The sequence below is a fragment of the Ambystoma mexicanum genome, chromosome 3q, assembly GCF_040938575.1.
Source record: "Ambystoma mexicanum isolate Mex_15411 chromosome 3q, UKY_AmexF1_1, whole genome shotgun sequence".
Lineage (NCBI taxonomy): Eukaryota > Metazoa > Chordata > Amphibia > Caudata > Ambystomatidae > Ambystoma > Ambystoma mexicanum.
In genome coordinates, this window is record NC_090926.1 from 753,721,881 (window position 1) to 753,739,267 (window position 17,387).

At 47.1% G+C, this 17,387-nt stretch overlaps 1 protein-coding gene across 2 annotated transcripts in view; it reads left to right on the plus strand.

The window, feature by feature from the left end:
* Window positions 1-17,387, plus strand: part of MRPL38 (mitochondrial ribosomal protein L38) — a 220,218-nt gene that overhangs the window by 31,839 nt on the left and 170,992 nt on the right. Inside the window, exon 2 of one of the 2 annotated variants that reach the window (XM_069654737.1) lies at window positions 4,430-4,498. The exons of the other annotated variant lie outside the window; for it this stretch is intronic. The gene's annotated coding sequence lies outside the window, so the exon portion shown is untranslated. The remainder of the gene's footprint in view (window positions 1-4,429; window positions 4,499-17,387) is intronic. 2 annotated transcript variants of the gene reach the window in all.

Consider the following 17,387-nt stretch of genomic DNA (forward strand, 5'->3'; position numbering starts at 1 on the left):
CCTTTGTTCCACTTTTTGGCGGGCTTCTCCACAGAAGCCTCCAAAAGTGGTGCCACTCTGTCTGGGTACCACAGGGGGTGCGGGAGGGGGTTTAGGCACCCTGTACTGAGTTGACTCGGCAACTCACGTCGCACTCTTGTGTGATTGGCCCAAGTGGTGAGCTGCCCACTTAGCATGTTTGAGTGACAGCTAGGCTGAATGAATGGTGGTTTTCTGCATAAAGCAGGGCTTTGGGGACTGGAACTTCAGAAGTCGCCACAGGACCTAAAGAAACCGAGGAGGGAGAAGCCGAGCCGACCTGCAACGACGACACCACCGGTGGAGCCCTGCTGAACCGTCTCACCACTTTTCCCGACGACAGAGGAGATCTCCAGTCCGGAGAGTCTTCTTCCTTTGACTGGTGGGGATAACCAGTTTGCCCGTCTTTTCGCCTTCCTGGACCATCTCGTGGCCGCCTTGCCCGTGCCAAGCACCCCGGCAACCGGAATACCATGGTTTACCACTACCGCGAAGAAAAGGGTGGTACCTTGTAACCGGGAAACTCTGCGGCTGGTTTCTTCCCTGGCAGCGCAACGACCTTCAGCTTTCCTCCACGTCGAGACCTCCTCTTCCTCTTGACGAAACACCGACTTGCACCCGCTGCCAGGAACAACTGCCCCCGCTGGAGCGTTCTTCCCAGTTTCAGGTACTGTGTCCCGCCTGGCTTCCCTTGCGACAGATCGTTCGGGGTGACAGTAAATCCTCGACTTTCTAACCTGGGTTAGCCTGGGACCTGTTAACTAACTTTTCCTGACTTGATCTCAATCTTTTTGTGAACTATTTACAAAGACTCTTTGGGCATAACCCCACTGTGTGATCCTGGACACATTTTGCTTGCTCTCTCTAAGAGTGGGCCTGGCATTTCAACTTCCTTGCTCTCCAGTAGACTTTGCCTAACCTGCCTCACTGTGGTTCTTTGAAAAGTATTGAAATTTGTGTGCTTTCATAACTCTGCATTTTTCCCTCCCTTTTTAATAACTTATTAGAGTGCCATCTTATGTTAAGCGCTCACCTTGGTCTGAAAATAAGTGGTGTTTCTCATTAAGACTCGTCTAATAAGTAATTAGGGTTGTATATATATAATAGTGACTGTGTGTTGAATTTATTTACCTCTCTTTGTGCTAGTGTAATTTACAAGTGTGCCTTTAAATAAATAATTATATACTTTTACACCAAAGCTCTGGTCAGTGTTTGCTTGTGCTACTGTATCTCTGTACCTATTGTGTATACTCTATATACTGCCTAACTCATCTTGAGAGAAGCCTGACTGCTCAGCCACAGCTACCAGGTGGTAGAGACTGCTACCAATTGGGTTTACTGCCAACCACCTGTAGTCTTAAATCTTTTGCAGTGGTCCCTAAGGGAACTGCACAGGTTTCTGCCCAACCTCGCAGACCTCGGACTCGAGTTCGGCAGTGCAGCGTTCCACATCCACCACTCTTTTGTCCAGAGAGTTGATTTTTTTTCTTGACCTCTTCCGTGCTTTTTTGGATTTCTTTTGGTTAGGGCCGAAAGTAGGTCTTGGAGATCGGCCTTTGTGACCATTTGCAATGGGCTGTGGGCTGGTGCCGCTGTGGCGGGCGTGGAGTTGTTGGTGGGTTCCTCGGGAGGGTCTCCTTTTTTGATTTTTCGATGGCTGAGTTGGACATTAGGGCGGCAATATCCATTTGTTTGGATGCCTTCCCGTTTTTTGACATTTTGCTTCTAGAAGGCGAATCCGATGGTGCTTTCAGTGGAGATTTCTTGGCACTCCCCCACAGCAGAGAACTTAGGGGCTGGCTCTTGCTTCCCACTCCCCGGGATTAAGATTCAAACTCGTGCTTTCAGATGGGGAGGGAGGGAATTATGAGTGTGCCTCTATTGGTGGGTCGTTCGCTGGGTGCGGTACTGGCTGCAGTGGGGTCCGGCAGGCAATGACCGGTGCAGATTTACAGATTAGAGGTGGTGAGATTGCTTTCCGGAGGGTGGGGGCTGAGGCTATTGATGGACTAGGTGGGTGTCCCGATTGGGGTCCCCTGAGGATTGTGCCAAGGGCTGCTGTTGGCAGGGGGAACCGGGATCCAGGCAGGACTCGGATGGGCCCCCCCCGCACCCCCATCTCCTCACCTGCTTCGCTTCAGAGTGTTGAGTTTGTGAGGACTGGGACTGTTGTTGCTGGGAGATCAGGAGACCTGGATGGCCTGCCAATGAGGGTCCGGTCTGCTGGCTTGGTGGATCTTGAGCTGAATGCTGTCGGAGGTGGATCCAGGTGGGCCGGACCCTCTGATGCTGCGGCCACACCGGTCTCCGTGGGCCGCCCCTGGCTCAACCTTGGCCTTGGGACCTGTGCGCCCCCCTCTGGCCGCCGGAATCGCAGGGAGGCGTAGCCGATCCCGCCTCAGGACAGCACTGCTGGGGAGAATCCGTGGGATTTGGTCGGGTGGCAGGGGGAGAGGGGATCCAGTGTAGTGGCACTCGCCAGGCCGAGAGCCAATCACGGCATCAACCCCCGGCCGGCAGGACAGGCACTGCTGATGTTGCCGGAGGTGCCAGGGATCCGGATGTGCAGCCGGTGGGGGATCGCTCTGCTGTTTCGATGGGGAGATAGATGCTGTTTGAGGCGGGCCCGGCTGGGCAATTGCTGTGTCCTTCTTTGGCAGGTCTCCGTCCTTGGGCTCGTTCGCCCGACCCCCACCCGTGCAGCCGGGCCTTATGAGTGGAGCACGGGGCCCTGCTGCAGATTAGCGCCTGTTCTCCAGGCAGGCAGCAAACTGGTGACGGGACGGCTCTGGGGAGGATCGGGCGGGCACCCCTCAGGCTTCTCCTTCCTCTGCATCCGCTTCGGGCCAGCACGAGAGATAGCGTTGCCGAAAGGGAGACCTGCAAGTGCCGGGCGGGTGGAGGGAAGCGGGTCCTGGCCGGCTGAGGAACGCCGTGTGCTGGGGCTCCTCCTTCGATAGCTCGTTAGTCGCAGGGATCAGCTGTGAGGAATGCCGGAACGAGGCATTGCGGCCCTGGAGACGAGGTCACACATCGGGGTGTTGCTGTAGCCTGCGGCAGTGCGGACAAGCTGCCTCTGGTCGTTTGACAGCTCTGGCGGCCTTGGCAGCGATATCATGCCAGTCCCTCCCCCTCATGGGAGCTCCTCGGGCCTTGGAGTCGCGGCGGCCATCTTTTTGCCGAGTGGGTCCCGGTGAGGGAAAAAGGACTGCATCAGGTTAAATCAGCGTCGGAGCTGGGACCCAATCGAGCGCACGCCGCAGCGGGGATTCCCCCGGCGAATGCTTCAATTGCGGGCTCCAACGGGGTCTGGAAGCGGCCCTTTTAATGAACGACGCATTGGGCCAGACAGGAGCTTCTAGGAAGACGTGCCGATCGCGGCTGCTCCAAGCCACGCCCCCGGTACAGAGCAGTTTTATCCAAGAAATGTATTTGGAACCAATTCCTATTTTCTCCAGGACCCTGAACAAGAATTGCCAGTTTACCCTGTCAAAGACTTTTTCAGCATCTAAAGAAAGAACTGCAGAGTCCTCCGTTGACTCAGAAATGGAACGTAACAGTTTTATTATGTTACTGGAGGTAACAAAACCCGATCAGGGTGAATCAATTTTGGCAACAGATTTTCTAGTCTTAAAGCAAGAATTTTGGCTAATATTTTGTTATCAACATTAAGTAGACTAATTGGTCTGTAACTTGAAGCTAAAGTGTCATCTTTTCCCTTTTTCAAGAACACCGATAACATAGCGTGCCGTGTTGTAGGGGGAAGTAAACCTTCCGAATGGGATGATCTAAACATGTTCAATAAGAGAGTCAGTGCGGAATTGGGTAACCATTTGTAAAACTCGACTGGTAGTCCATCTGATCCTGGAGATCTTCCCGTATTTAGTTTCCCAATTGCCCTCTTCACCTCGTCCAGCGTTATAACTTCATCCAAAGTATCTAATTCCACCTCCGTGATCTTAGGAAGTGGCAATCCTTCCAGGAAGCCACCATCATCTGCAGAAATATATGTTTCATTTTTGTATAGATCTGTGTAAAAAGTCTGGAAAACGTTATTAATTTCTTTTGGTTTGAAAGTGATTAGGTCATCTTGTCTTCGGATGGAAGTAATTGTTCTTTCTGACTCTTTTACGCAGTCTAAAAGCCAGCCATCGGATCACATTTTTCCCCCTTCTCAAAGTATGTACATTTCTGTTGAAAGAACATCCTATCCGCTCTATCTGCAATTAGATTTTTCAATTCTAGTCTCAAACGTTTAAGTTTTTGAATCCAAACTGAGTTTAATATTTGACTCCAATTCCAGATATCTACTGTCAAATCTTTTCTTCAAACCACTTGGCAAACTGATGAGCATACCACATACCGCACACTTGAATGCTTCCATTTAATCCATTTCTTTTTCATTTTCTAGTACCCTGGTATCCAGCCTCCATGAATAATGTTTGTTCAAAGCAAAGTCCAGTTTCACATCCATGATAACGTGAGCATGATCCGTCAATATTCTATTTCCAATTTTGGTTGTTAAATAGTTTTCGGAAATTCGACCTGACGTTAGTAACATGTCTAACCTCGAATATGTCATATGTGCCCCTGAAAAGAAGGTATATTGTCTGGCCCCTGGATTTTCCAACCTCCATCCATCCTTCAAATTGTGTTCCTCCAAAAGATCTTTCAGAGCTCTGGAGTGCATGTCAGTAAGTCTGCCATATCTAGAACCAGACCTATCTATACCCTGGTCCAGAACCGTATTAAAATCTCCACCCAGTACAATGTTCCTTGACCCTAGATCTTTAACTATTTGAGCCACCTTCCTGAAAAAAGAGCCAACGTCTACTGTAGGCGCATATACATTACAGAAAATTACTTCCGTGCCTTGAATATTTGCCAGAATGGCAACAATTCTACCTTCACTTTAATTAGTTTCTTTTATAACTTTAATAGGGCCATTTCTCCTAAACAAGATCGCCACACCCCTAGATCTTGAGCTCAACATGGACCCAGACGCTCTTCCAACCCACCCTTTCTTCAGATCATCAAGCTCCTCATTATTGAGATGCATCTCCTGAAGAAGACACACCTCGTCCTTGAGATCATTTAAATAAGACATGACTTTCTTTCTTTTTTGCACATTGTTCATGCCATTCACATTCCAAGTGATTACTCTCAAATGCCTATCCATTCTGCACATCAGACTTCGCACTAGGTCCCACCTTTGTAGCTCCCCAACACTTGGCCTTGGATCCTCTATAGAGTAATCAGATGTCAACCCCCACTCTGCCCCCCAACCCCAATGTAGGTGCAAAACACAAAGTACAGCGTCAAATATGAACTCGTATACCACATACCAAGATGTATAGCGCCCTGGACACCTCCCCCCCACAATTAACTGAACTCTAATATATTGAGAAACACTTAGTAAGTAAATAAACCCCAAACCTATACCCATAACCATTCATTAAGAACCAATGTCACCCCCACCTCACTCATCCAAAACAAAATATCTATATACATTCAATATTCAATAACCCTTGTACTGACCCATTCAATGATAGCCCTCCGGCCACAAATAGAAATGCTGCGACAAGTCAACACAATTCCATTCCAGTAAACATTGGCAAGCCTGGATCCACGGTAGAGCTCCGCTGTTCGAGATTCCAGAAATTGTAGTGTTCATGTAACCATAAACGCATACCATCTCCCAATTTGACTTGCCCAATTCTTCAGCCATTAAATCAAAATGCCCAAATAAGAAACTATAGATACAATATAACATCACATTATACAAAGTACACATTATAATCATTGTACCGTATTACAGTTCCACATAAGACATTGTAATAGTTATAGAAACTACGTTCATTAGGAGTACCATAAGGGACCTTAAACAAAACGATACACTATTTAAGATCTTGAATTGACTATATCCTGAAAAATCACCATATATCCCATCCATTACCACCAACCTATTTGTGGCATTGCAGACTGCATTTGCTCATATCTAAGAGTCCTCCAATTGTATTTCACTCAACAAATGAAAAAAGAGCAAATATTTAGACCCTCTCATCCAGCAATATTAATTTAAATTATGTAAAGTCTATTTGTGGGTTCTTCATCATTGACCATATATTCCTATCAAGCTTCCAAGATAGACAAACAGATTCATTTTCTTCTATCAATTCACATTGCTTATCGAGATTTCAGCTTGGTCCATTTTGACCTGTACTCCCAGTCATAAACTGTCAGATACCACCATACACAGATCAAATAAAATCAACGAAGATACATCCTCAATGTAGCAACCACTCGCCCATGACTGAGCATAACCTTATACCTACAAGTTGTTGGCAACAATTCCACCAATTCCATTAACTCGACAAGTAGACAGACAGTTTACTCACAGATAGAGCCAACTGTGTTTGGGCAGATGACACCACCCATTCTTTTAGAGGACTGTAATGAATACAGATATGGTGGGGTGGGGCCTGGTAACAACACCTCTTTCAATATCTCTCAGCAAACTTCGGAGCACTGCACATCTACTGAAAAGATCCCATTGTGCAGCTATGCAGGTGTCCAAATTGTCTAAATTGCCACAGAGGTCTGTAACTGACCATAACAAATATGCATGAACATGTGGTCCAGGGATCATATGCACCTTGGGAATAGTGAAAACATCCACGCATCAACTCTCGGCCATCACTCCACTCAAAAGCAAACTCGCAAAAAACAACACCCATACAAAATATAACAGGTGATATCTTAGGGAAAAACCTTTTCCCGCAGTAGAGTAGCTGCTATTAAAGTCACGCACAATTCTCACAGAATTAAATGACACGAATACTATATCCGAGGTCAACATGCCCTTTGTGAGGGAGAGGCGCTATATAAACAGCTCAATAATAAAGCATTAACTTTTTAGTAGACACGGCTCCCTCACCTGGCTTTTGCTTGCTTTCGTCTGCAGTCTGCTAGCCACTCAGCCTTCTGTTCTCCTCAGCCTGGTTGCCAAACGCCCTTGCTCAGCTGTTCCTTCTCGTACCCATCCTCGTTCTCTGTGTACTTCTTTGCTCCACCTCTTATACTCTTTGGCCGTCCATGCAGGTGTGTGTAATTGTGACTAAGTGCCTGACCCTGCCTGTCCTCATTAGTGGGACAGGGCCATTGCTTCTTACTAATCCCAGTCTTCCTCCGCGTCTCAGTAGTCTGGTTGTCAGAGAGAGAATGGGATTTGTGGGAGTTGTAGTATCCCATAAATGCATAGGGAATATTGATAGATGGCTGTCAGGAAGTGGGGGATACCATGTCTCTCCTTCGGGTGTCTCTTCCCCACTGCCCGAAGACACCCTACCCAGGTGATCCTCCCTCGCTTGTCTGCCCCCAGGGTCTGGATCCAATAGCGATGGCCCTTCCCTGACCAGATGAGTAAGGGACTCCAGGGACTGGGCAGTGAAAATGAAAATGGGAATGCGCCCTCAGCACCTCGACAGAAGGGTATAATTGAATGGTGCAAGTTGAATAAACAGTGTCCCCGATGTCCACACAATATAACGGTTGAACTCTTCTCTTTCATTGCACCGTTGACTGTATCCCAAGGAGGCCTAATGGGGTATCATCCCCCAGCATATGCTTAAGGATATAACACCCAAGTCCATTTTTGATGGGGGGGAGATCAAGAATTTTTGACAAAGTGGGGGCGATGAGCGACTCGACGTTGCCGAGTTTGGGTTTTGATGGCATGGGTTGGTATTATCACTGCGTGTTTTGGTTTGGAAATGGGGTTGGGGGAGGGAACGGCTTGGCTCTCGGAGAGCAAGGCAAAACTTAAAATTACTTCCGATAACTATTTATATCACGCCCATACACAAGTGTTGCAGAGCGTGACGAGGCAAGGGAGGACAAAACAACCATCTTACTAGGCCCAGTGACATTGAGAATGCGCAAGTGCAGGGGAGAGGGAAGGGGGAAAGTGCAAAGAGCAGGGGAAGAGTGAAAAGTGCTGAAAAACACGTGATCAAAAAACTGTGTGGCCATAAGGTGGCAAGTGCAAGAAATAAACACAGACAACAGGTGTCTGATAGTGCATGTAGGAGGGAGTTGTTTCCAGTCACCTGCCAGCAAAATCAAGTGCAAAAAATCAAGTAACAGAATCCTCAGAGCTAATTAACTTGTCACACCTGAAACAGAAATGCAGACCCGCCTGAAAAAACAAAGAAACTCAGCCTCCCTGAAGATTGATGAAGTCATGAAAACGTGTGTTAGGAGGAGAAGCTAAAGGCTGGTAACAGAGCGCCTGCCTTCACATCTTTAAAAATAGTGCATGTAGGGGGACTGTAGGGATGCAGATACAGACCCAAGTGCAAGAGTTGCCAGGGGGCAGTGCAGGTATGCAGCGGTGTGGGCAGGGAACTGGGCCCAAATTCAGAGGGTAGCCAGATGCCCCGTGCAAAAAACAGACAGATCAGCAAGAGAGTGGAAGAGCGAAGGCAGTAGCAAAGAGGAAGGTCTTGAGGTGCTTCCAGAACCGAAGATGGTTCTCCTCGAGTTTCAGAGAGGCAGGGAGGCTGTTCCAAAGGGAGACCCCAGCCAAAGAAAGAGATCTACCACCAACACGTTGCTAGGCCATGAAGACCGCATATGGAAATGAAGGCCCAATAACCATATATTAAAGTGACAGGTCAGACACGAGGTTCATTTTCCAAACAAGTCTGGTTTATTTCAAAGTATTCTCAGTTGGCCGACTGGGTCTCACCGCCTCACGTGTGTTCCCAAACACCGTAAGATGCGAGAGAGAGCAGCGCTCAAGCAGCAATATATATATAATATAATCTTTGTGAAGGCAATTCGATTCGCCCACATACATGTCGTATAGGCTAGGGTTCAGTGATTGACAATAATGACAATTATGACACATTATGACAAGTCTACATTCAGCCTAAACATAGTTATTCTAGCAAATGCAGCAGAGCCAACTTTTCTGTTATGGGGAATATGGAGCTCTGGTTGAGCAAGGATATCCTGTTCTTAGCAGGGAAACATTCCTTACTACGTTATCTGTATGACTTGGGTCATGAGCTAAGGGTCGGATAGTTCTGAAGCAGAAAATACCATTTTCCACGAAGGAGCACCGCAAGAGGAATATAATTCATGTTTTAACTGCCTTTTACTACAGCGTTTGTAAGACAACCCGGCACCTGGTCTGCTGATTAGATGCGGCTTCTGCTCGCCTTCAAGGACTTAGTGAGAGAGAAAAACGATGTATTTCTGCATAGTTCGACATTCCTGTCTAGTATGTCAGCATTCAGGCCGTGGTCTCGCACTGTGTGTGAGTTCGAAGCATAGAATATATTTGCAAACGCGTTTTGACAGAAAGGAGAAAAGCAAATGGCCGACATTATACAAAATGGACGCCCTTTGGTTATGTTGACGATTCTTTTGTCGCAATGTTTGTCACATGATGCGATTGCTTTCAGGCCAACATACTATACATATCATTCGATTATAGGGTTACTTTTCTGGTCTAACATTGCTTGGAGAAACGACTTACCCTGAGGTAGTTGGAGGTGGAGGAGCGAAGATCATATCACAGCACAGGGTTATCCACAGCACAGGCTTATCCAAAACATACAGCCTCTTTAGTGCAACTAACTCCACATTCTGGGCGTCACTAAACCACCTCTGAAATACCCCAATTCTCCCCTCACGGATGTATGTATGTTATTAAACTGGAATGTTAGAGTCTCAATAAGCCTATAATGGCCCACAGGGTACAATCCTACTGTGAACAGCACTGGGCGGAAACAATTCTACTGAAATAAATGCAGCTCTCAGACCAGGGGACAGAGTCCTTTCCTAAGCTTTAGGGCTCCTCCAGATTTTTGCATCCTTTTCTTCTCATTCACGTGGAGTCTTCACCTTAATTCATAAGTCCCTTAGGTTCAAAGTACATAGTCATGAGCACGATCTGGAGAGGCGCTAATTGATAGTTACAGGCACACTTGCCCACACTAACTTGATCATTGTCAATTAATGCACCCTGAATATTGATTTCCCTACATTTCATAATCTCCTGCTTGGTAAATGTCAGTCATTTTTATTCGGATCAAATAATCCATCAAACACATACCAAATACAAAAACATAATACATAATACAATAAAATTACCGCCCACTCTTGCTTATGAAATGCAATATTGCAGATTAAAAATACCAATCAAATCACAACTCTCTGTAAAAATGAATAATGATAACACAGTGCAGACAATTCATAGAATCCAATACAGATTCAATCCAATATGGTGCATACTTTAAAATTCATAGGTTATAAACATTCATAAAGTAGGGAAAGAGAATGAAAAAATGCCCTCAGTACATTAGGGCCAATACTTCAAGTTTTCCAGTAGGTGGCTATTATTTTCAGACCATTTGAGTTAACAGCCCCTTTCTTTGAAACATGGCTCTTTTAAAAAATGATAGTAGTACCCAAACTGTCAGGACAGAATCTGTTGTCAAAAGAAACTGAACTGCCGGCCTATAGGTGCAGATGTTAGCTAACCTAAGGACCAGCAGCAGGGTTGACCGTCTGATAATATTATAGGCTAGGCAGAGCAATAAAAGAGGAACCATGTCCTCTCTAGCAGTACCACGTGCTGGGCTGCCCACCACATCACGGTACCCACTCCATTTAGCTGTGGTTCCCCACAGCTGCAGGCAATCAAATCTAGTGCGGGTGATCAGCCAGCAATCTCTCTTAGTAGAACCCCAAATTAAATAGGGCTGGATCTCCTTCACCCGGCTGATCACTGCATGTGCTTTGTCTGAATTGGTTGCAAACTCCATGAAATCCCTTGTCATCTTGAACGCTTCTCCAAGGCTGCTTTTATAGGATCTCATTTGGCCTTTGGTCAACAGGTTATCTGGGGGTGAAAGTACCCTGATGTTTTTGCGGGACAAAGCTTCATCAATATAGTAGAGCCACAGGATTTTCCTCCTATTATCCCTTGCCATTAAAGACCTAATGATGAAGTGGCATAGGGTAGCGTATTGATTCGCCCAAAGCCGAATCCAGAAGGTTATTGGTGCCAGGGCCCATTGGTCCTCCCAGAATTCCATTCCCAGTTCCCTAGGAATAGAGATACAGGGAGTGGATCTCGGGAGACCCAAGAGCCTTCTGAAAAATATATTCTCCTTCATTTGAATATCAGGGGCTTTCTGAAAACCCCATAGTGGTGCTCCATATAAGGTCACTGCTTTCATCTGGGCAGAGTAGATTTTTAAGACCACATACAGCGGTTGTCCCTGGCAGCGGGACAAAAAACTAGAGATCCCTCCCACTTGTTGACTTAACTTAGCTGATGTTTCTTGATATGCGCATTACCCGTGATTGTCTCTGATAATCTAACCCCCAGATAGTCAAATTCCTTGACTCTGGGGATCATCTTCCCCATTGGATGCATCTTTGCCAACCTCTTTTGTCCCATGCATCCCATTACTGCAGATTTCTTGGTGTTAATTTTGAGTCCCAGATTTTCCATGAAGGCTCCGTAGGCGGAGATCAGCACTTGGAGCGACCTTGGAGTACTGGCAATTCGCCCAGTGCTATCTGCGTATGTCGGGAATGGGAAAGCCCTGCCCCTTAGATACAGATAATCTGCCCTGTGTCCACCAGAGCCTTTAGGAGCCCATTCATTTAAAGGGTAATATGGATCGGGGCCAAGACACAACCCTGCCGGACCCCACACCCGACCCTAAAGCATGCAGTGTAACCCCGAACCACTGCGCACACAAGCCTTGTTCTCCCTATGCAGTTCTTGTAACGCCACCAAGATGGCCTCCGGACAACCCATGGAGAGCACCGCCCACAACCTTGATCTATCCACTTTGTCGAAGGCCGTGCTCGGATCCATGAATGCAAGATACACTCCCTCCCCCCCTACAGAAAACTGAGTTGGAAACAAGTAGGTATAGATTAAGGCTCTGTTCCATACTACCCACTCTGGGACGAAGGCCAAGCTGGACATTAGAGAGGACCACCCTCTCCGATAACCAGGACTCAATATGCCCCAGCAGAACTCTTCTGAAGATTTTAAAACAGGTGTCCAGTAACGGAATGGGTCTGTAGGACAGGGCTTTCTGGGTCCCCTTTCTAAAAGATTGGAAAAATAATAGCCGATTTCCATGAGGGTGGATATGAGTCTGCATCCATGCAAGCATTGAACACCTTGGTCAACAAAGGGGCCCAAAGATCCAAATTATCCTGAAAAAGGTCTGAGGGGGATTGCATCGGGCCTGGTGCTCGATTACGAGCCTGTTGAGTGATGGCCTGAAACACAACCTCTAGCCTAAACTGTAGTGGAGTGTACCTTCTCCCAAGGCTTTCCGCTTGAACACCACCACCAAACAGATTGCCAAAATACCTCACCCATGTTGCTTCTTCCACAGGCGTACCGCTAGACCTCTCCATTTTAACAGTGGATGGGCCCCCTTTCACAAAGTCCCCAAAAGATTTCTGGTCATTCTTCCTCTTCAATTTCAGTTTTTCTTCTCTTTAACTCCCCATAATAGTGCCCTTTGGCCTGAGCAATCTCCCTCCTCGTGCCGATTGGTGCTTTCAAGGCCCTTAGGAGTGCTTTCTTGGCATGGGCCTCATCAAACCACTCTCTCTTAAGTGGCTTCACGTTCTTCTAACAATGTATCGTAAAGCCCTTTGCCAAAGCCCCCTGTAGCTTTGTGAACTGTTGAACTACCTGCCCAGGGGTTGCAGTGCTGTCTAAAATATCATAGATGAGGGATAGGTTCTCTGACAAAGTGTGTAAGTGTAGGTTGGAGTCCCGTATTCTTTCCCATTTAATTCTCCTAATCGAGGCAAGTTTTGGTTTTACCAAGCACACAAGGGTATCTTGGAGGCCTACCACCCTCTCCCCCCACCATACCATTCCGTTTCAGACAGATTGGGTGATGATCACTACTGACATCCATCAGCACTTCCTATCCCACAATTCTAGTGAGTTACAAAAATAGTCAATTGTCAGCGAATCTTGGTGATTATGGAAGGTAAAGTTACCCGGTATATCGGGTTCTATGCGTCTGTTTACCATGCGCATCCCCCATTCTATGAGCCATAAACCCATTTGGAGACCTTTTGCACACACCCGTCCATCTTCCATCTTGGGCAAGGGTATGTTCAGTGACCAGTACTTCGGCGGAACTAATAGATCCTTTTGGCAGACCTACAACCATTTTGAGGTTAAAATCTCCTCCCCACATGCATTGCTCATTACGATCCCTCGTGTTTAGAAATAACTCATCAATAAACACCTTGACCTTGGCTTACCTGTCTGCATAGAGGTTCGAAATTATTAACGGGTCCCCCTACAGGGTAAAATAGAGAGCACCTGTAGGTAGCCATGTTAGTCTCCACTACCCTAACCTTACGGGTTAGGGAGGCCTTAATCAAAATGGCCAGACCCCCATAACCTCTTCCTCTAGCATTTCTTTTTCGCTGAGATACCTTAGGATGTGTAGCCATCTAACAGTGGGGTCTCCAAGGCCCAGGTCTCTTGCAGGAGAATGACATTGTGGGTTTTTCAAAACTCCACAGTGGCTTCCCCTTCAAATTTCCCCATGGCCCCGGCTATATTCCAGGATAACAAGCTAGCCACCAAAGGGGCTGCTTTAGATAACATTTGTCCCTCCCACCCCCTAATCTCAGGACCCGGTCCCTCCCTCACACTCCTCCTGGTCGACTGTGCTTGGCCGGTCGGCCATACGTCAGCCCAGATCTTCACAGGAAAGTTAGGCCCTCATACCGATTAGCTAGCTCAACCCCAATAGTATGCGCCCCTCCCTTCTGTGGGTTCAATGTTTTTAAATTTGGGTTGGACCTCTAACCCAAGAAGAATCTGTGGCCACGAGGTGGATACAAAGGCCCCCGTGCGTGGGCGTCACTCAGTGGTTCCCTCCTCCTAACAAATTCACTCAAGCTGTTCCCTGAATCAACCGCCCTCCCTGTACAACCATAGAAAAAATCCAGAGAGACCAGCCTACTATGGAGACTGTAGCCGTTTGGTTTTAGGCCTCTGGATAAATTAGAGTTGACAAAATAACTAACCATCATTGCATCTGAGAAGGAAACCCTCCATACGTTTGGGTTTTTGGCCTACCCAACCTAGCCTTCTTGCCATTAATATAAGGCTTGAGTCAATGCTCGATCGAATCAGGTTGGTGTTGATCCAATGGGTCGCTTTATTCATTAGTGAAATAGTTGATTAAAATCCACCTTTAGGGAGCCCCTGTATACCCATGATAATCCACACAAGAGGGGCTGCTGCAGGCGGTAAATTCAAAATGTTCTTCTCCGGCACTCCGATATGCACATCGGCCCCAGTGCCCCTTATCAAAGTCCCAAAGCTTAAGTCTGACCTCCCAGTCCCCGTAAAATTTGAATGAACAGTTGCTAAGCTTAACTGTGGGGTAACTTCCTTATCCTTTGCCGAGATCACCAGCCCGCCAACCTCCGTGCCAGGGCCAGAACGCTCACTCCCCTACCCCCCCTCATCGTATCTTACGATTTGGCTTTGCCCCAACCGTATTTCTGTCACTCTTTTTCTTAAAACTCTGAGTGAGTCCTCCAGGGAAGCCAGTGTGTTCATTACCCCAGACTTAAACGCCTGCAATGACTCCAGGATGGTCTGAAGGGGCTTGCGCTTTACATCTAGGAGTGATTCCAGCCAGATCTTATCCTCCTCCACCCAGGGAAGGAATTTAGATCCTGACTCGGTTCCCTCTCCGGGCTTCCACCCTTATGGCTACTCGCCCTCTGCCATCCCTAGTCCTACCCCCTCCTCTTCCACTTCTACTTCCTTATCTGCCTCTGTACCAGGGTGCAGAGGATCCTGAGGCATACGCACCACAAGCACCTGCTCCTGTAGAGTCTTTGCCTGACCCACCGTGCCCCCTAAGACACCCATCACCTCAATACGGCAATTTCTTTCAGTGGTGCTAACTTCGAAATTCCCTCCTGAGCCTGAAATAGCATTCCATGTGGCTTTTTCAGCAACGGTAATGCAATCATTATTTTGCTGGCCATGTCTTCCAAATACGAATCAAGGGAGCGTTGCAAAAGATGGGGCATAACCTTGGCAAGCTCCTGGGCCATTTGCATTTGTTTGTTTTTTGCACTTTTTGCCAGCGCCGCCCTCCCCCGATTCCCCCTTTTCCAATCATCCCATGCTTCTTCTTTTCACCATGGTGGTAATAAAGGTAAGAAACGGCACATCAGAATACCTTATACATATCTCATACACAGAAGCTATTTAAAATACTTTACAGTAGAAATGCACCCAAGAACCGTAAAATTGAGCAGATATAAAATTGGCTAAAAAGAGTAAACGCCAGACCGCTAAAACGTCAATATCTAAATGGTGACTATATAGTGGGACCTTCTGGCATGCGCCAATGCATAAGAAACAAATGGTAATGGGCTGCTTGCCACAGAGGAACACAATGATCCGCGGGACAAATGCAGCCACCCGCTGCCCTGTATTGGTAGCTTAGTAAGGACTGTTTGGGTCCACAGGCAGCCACAACACCCACAGTCGCAGATGGCCACCGGCGACCAGTCCTCAGGAAAAACCTCCAGAGACCCGGGGGGGGGGAGACGGAATGGCCGACGGCACAAAGAGCAGCCTTACTCCGTCTCTCCCTCTTTAGCCCCCTTCTCTTAATAAACACAAAACTTGAAACAGTCCGAGGCGTTGGAGAGCGATAGATTTCGGTGGCAAATCAATAGTCGACCAGTAGAGCGATTCTAGCTTGGCACACTCCTTCTTGTCCAATTGCCGGAATAAGTTAATAGCCACACAGTCGGCTGGAGGTAGAGTAGCAGGAAAAAGTGGAGGGGAGTGCAAATATATTCACGTGCCGTTTTACAACAGTCCAGCTTTCCCTTTCCGGCTTTCGGGTTGCAGGTTTTCATCACCGAGTCCACTATCATGAGGAAGTACCAAAGTTCAGATGGGTGAGGAAACCCGGGTTACCAACGAAGGTTCGGCCGATAACTTTCTTGCAGATCTTGGTGACTGGAGTAAACCCCTCCATGCTGCACCACCACGAACCACCAATAACCACTTGTGCCTACAATTCAACTACGCGCTGCGCTTTGTTGGGGTTAGATTTCAACACAATTTTAAGTACTTCCCTAAGTAGATCCAGCAGGGTTCCTAGAGCTCTTTCATTGTCTGTACAGGATATTCACAAGGGCATGGATGATTTTGAGCTTTTAGACCTGTGGAGAACACTCCATCCAAGTGATGGGTGAATATTCATATTCCTCTTCAGTCCATGATATGCAGTCACGAATTGAATGCATCTTAATCAGGGCGGGGCTGTTGCATAGGTCTCGGGAGTGTACTCCATAGGACTCCTATCAGAACACCCCCCCCTTATTGTGGACATTTGTTCTTGAGGAGAATGTAATTGAGCAACTGCTCTGGCGTTTTAAATTTCATGCACTGTTGGATGTAGTATTTAAAAGTGACATCAACGTGGTAATTAACAACTTTTTCAAACTAATATCCGCTTGGTCTCCCTGAATCTCTACTATCTGGGAGACACTCAAGGTTTATCTTTGTGCTGCATAGGCATAGAGAATGGAGTCCATAAGGTCATAAAGACGAGTTTGATGGAACTCAAGGTAGAGATCTGACAACTTGAGATGGAAATGGATCAGGTCCAGCAATAACATCCTGATTCCATCCAGAAAAGTTAAACTGGACCAATTCCGATCACTGGCAGATCAGGAGGTGAAATTAGTTTCTGCCCAGATACAGACCCAAAATGTGTAGAGGACTGAAGACCTGCTGCCTCCTAGCCTGTCTTGTGTTCCAAAAGAGCCATCACCTCTTTTGTTTTGCTGCAGTCCCCCCGCGTGGGACTGGTATGCCCAGACGTGGGTCCTGTGACTGCTGGGCCGAGAGACCCAAGCTACTCTTCGCTGATGAGGCCCAACAAGGCAGAAGGGATGAGACCTAGCAGTTCGGGCTGGACTGCCCCTTTTGGGGTGGGACCAACCCTCAATTGCATATGGTCTTTCCCCTTTTGTAATGGCTTGACAGGCAAAGAACGATGGTCTGGAGGGTTGCCCAGGGCAATGCCAGAGGTTAAGATTAATTCTAAACCTTCCAGCCATCACCTCTTGTGTTCTGAACAGGGTCTACAAACATAGCGACCATATTGAACGACGAAGGGACACTCATGTCCGATCTGAGTGACATAATGAATATGTTTCATACTTATTGCAAGACGTATGCTAGGAAGAATACACCATTCCCTGTGGAACTCAAAGCAAACCTATATGATATACTAATGCGCATG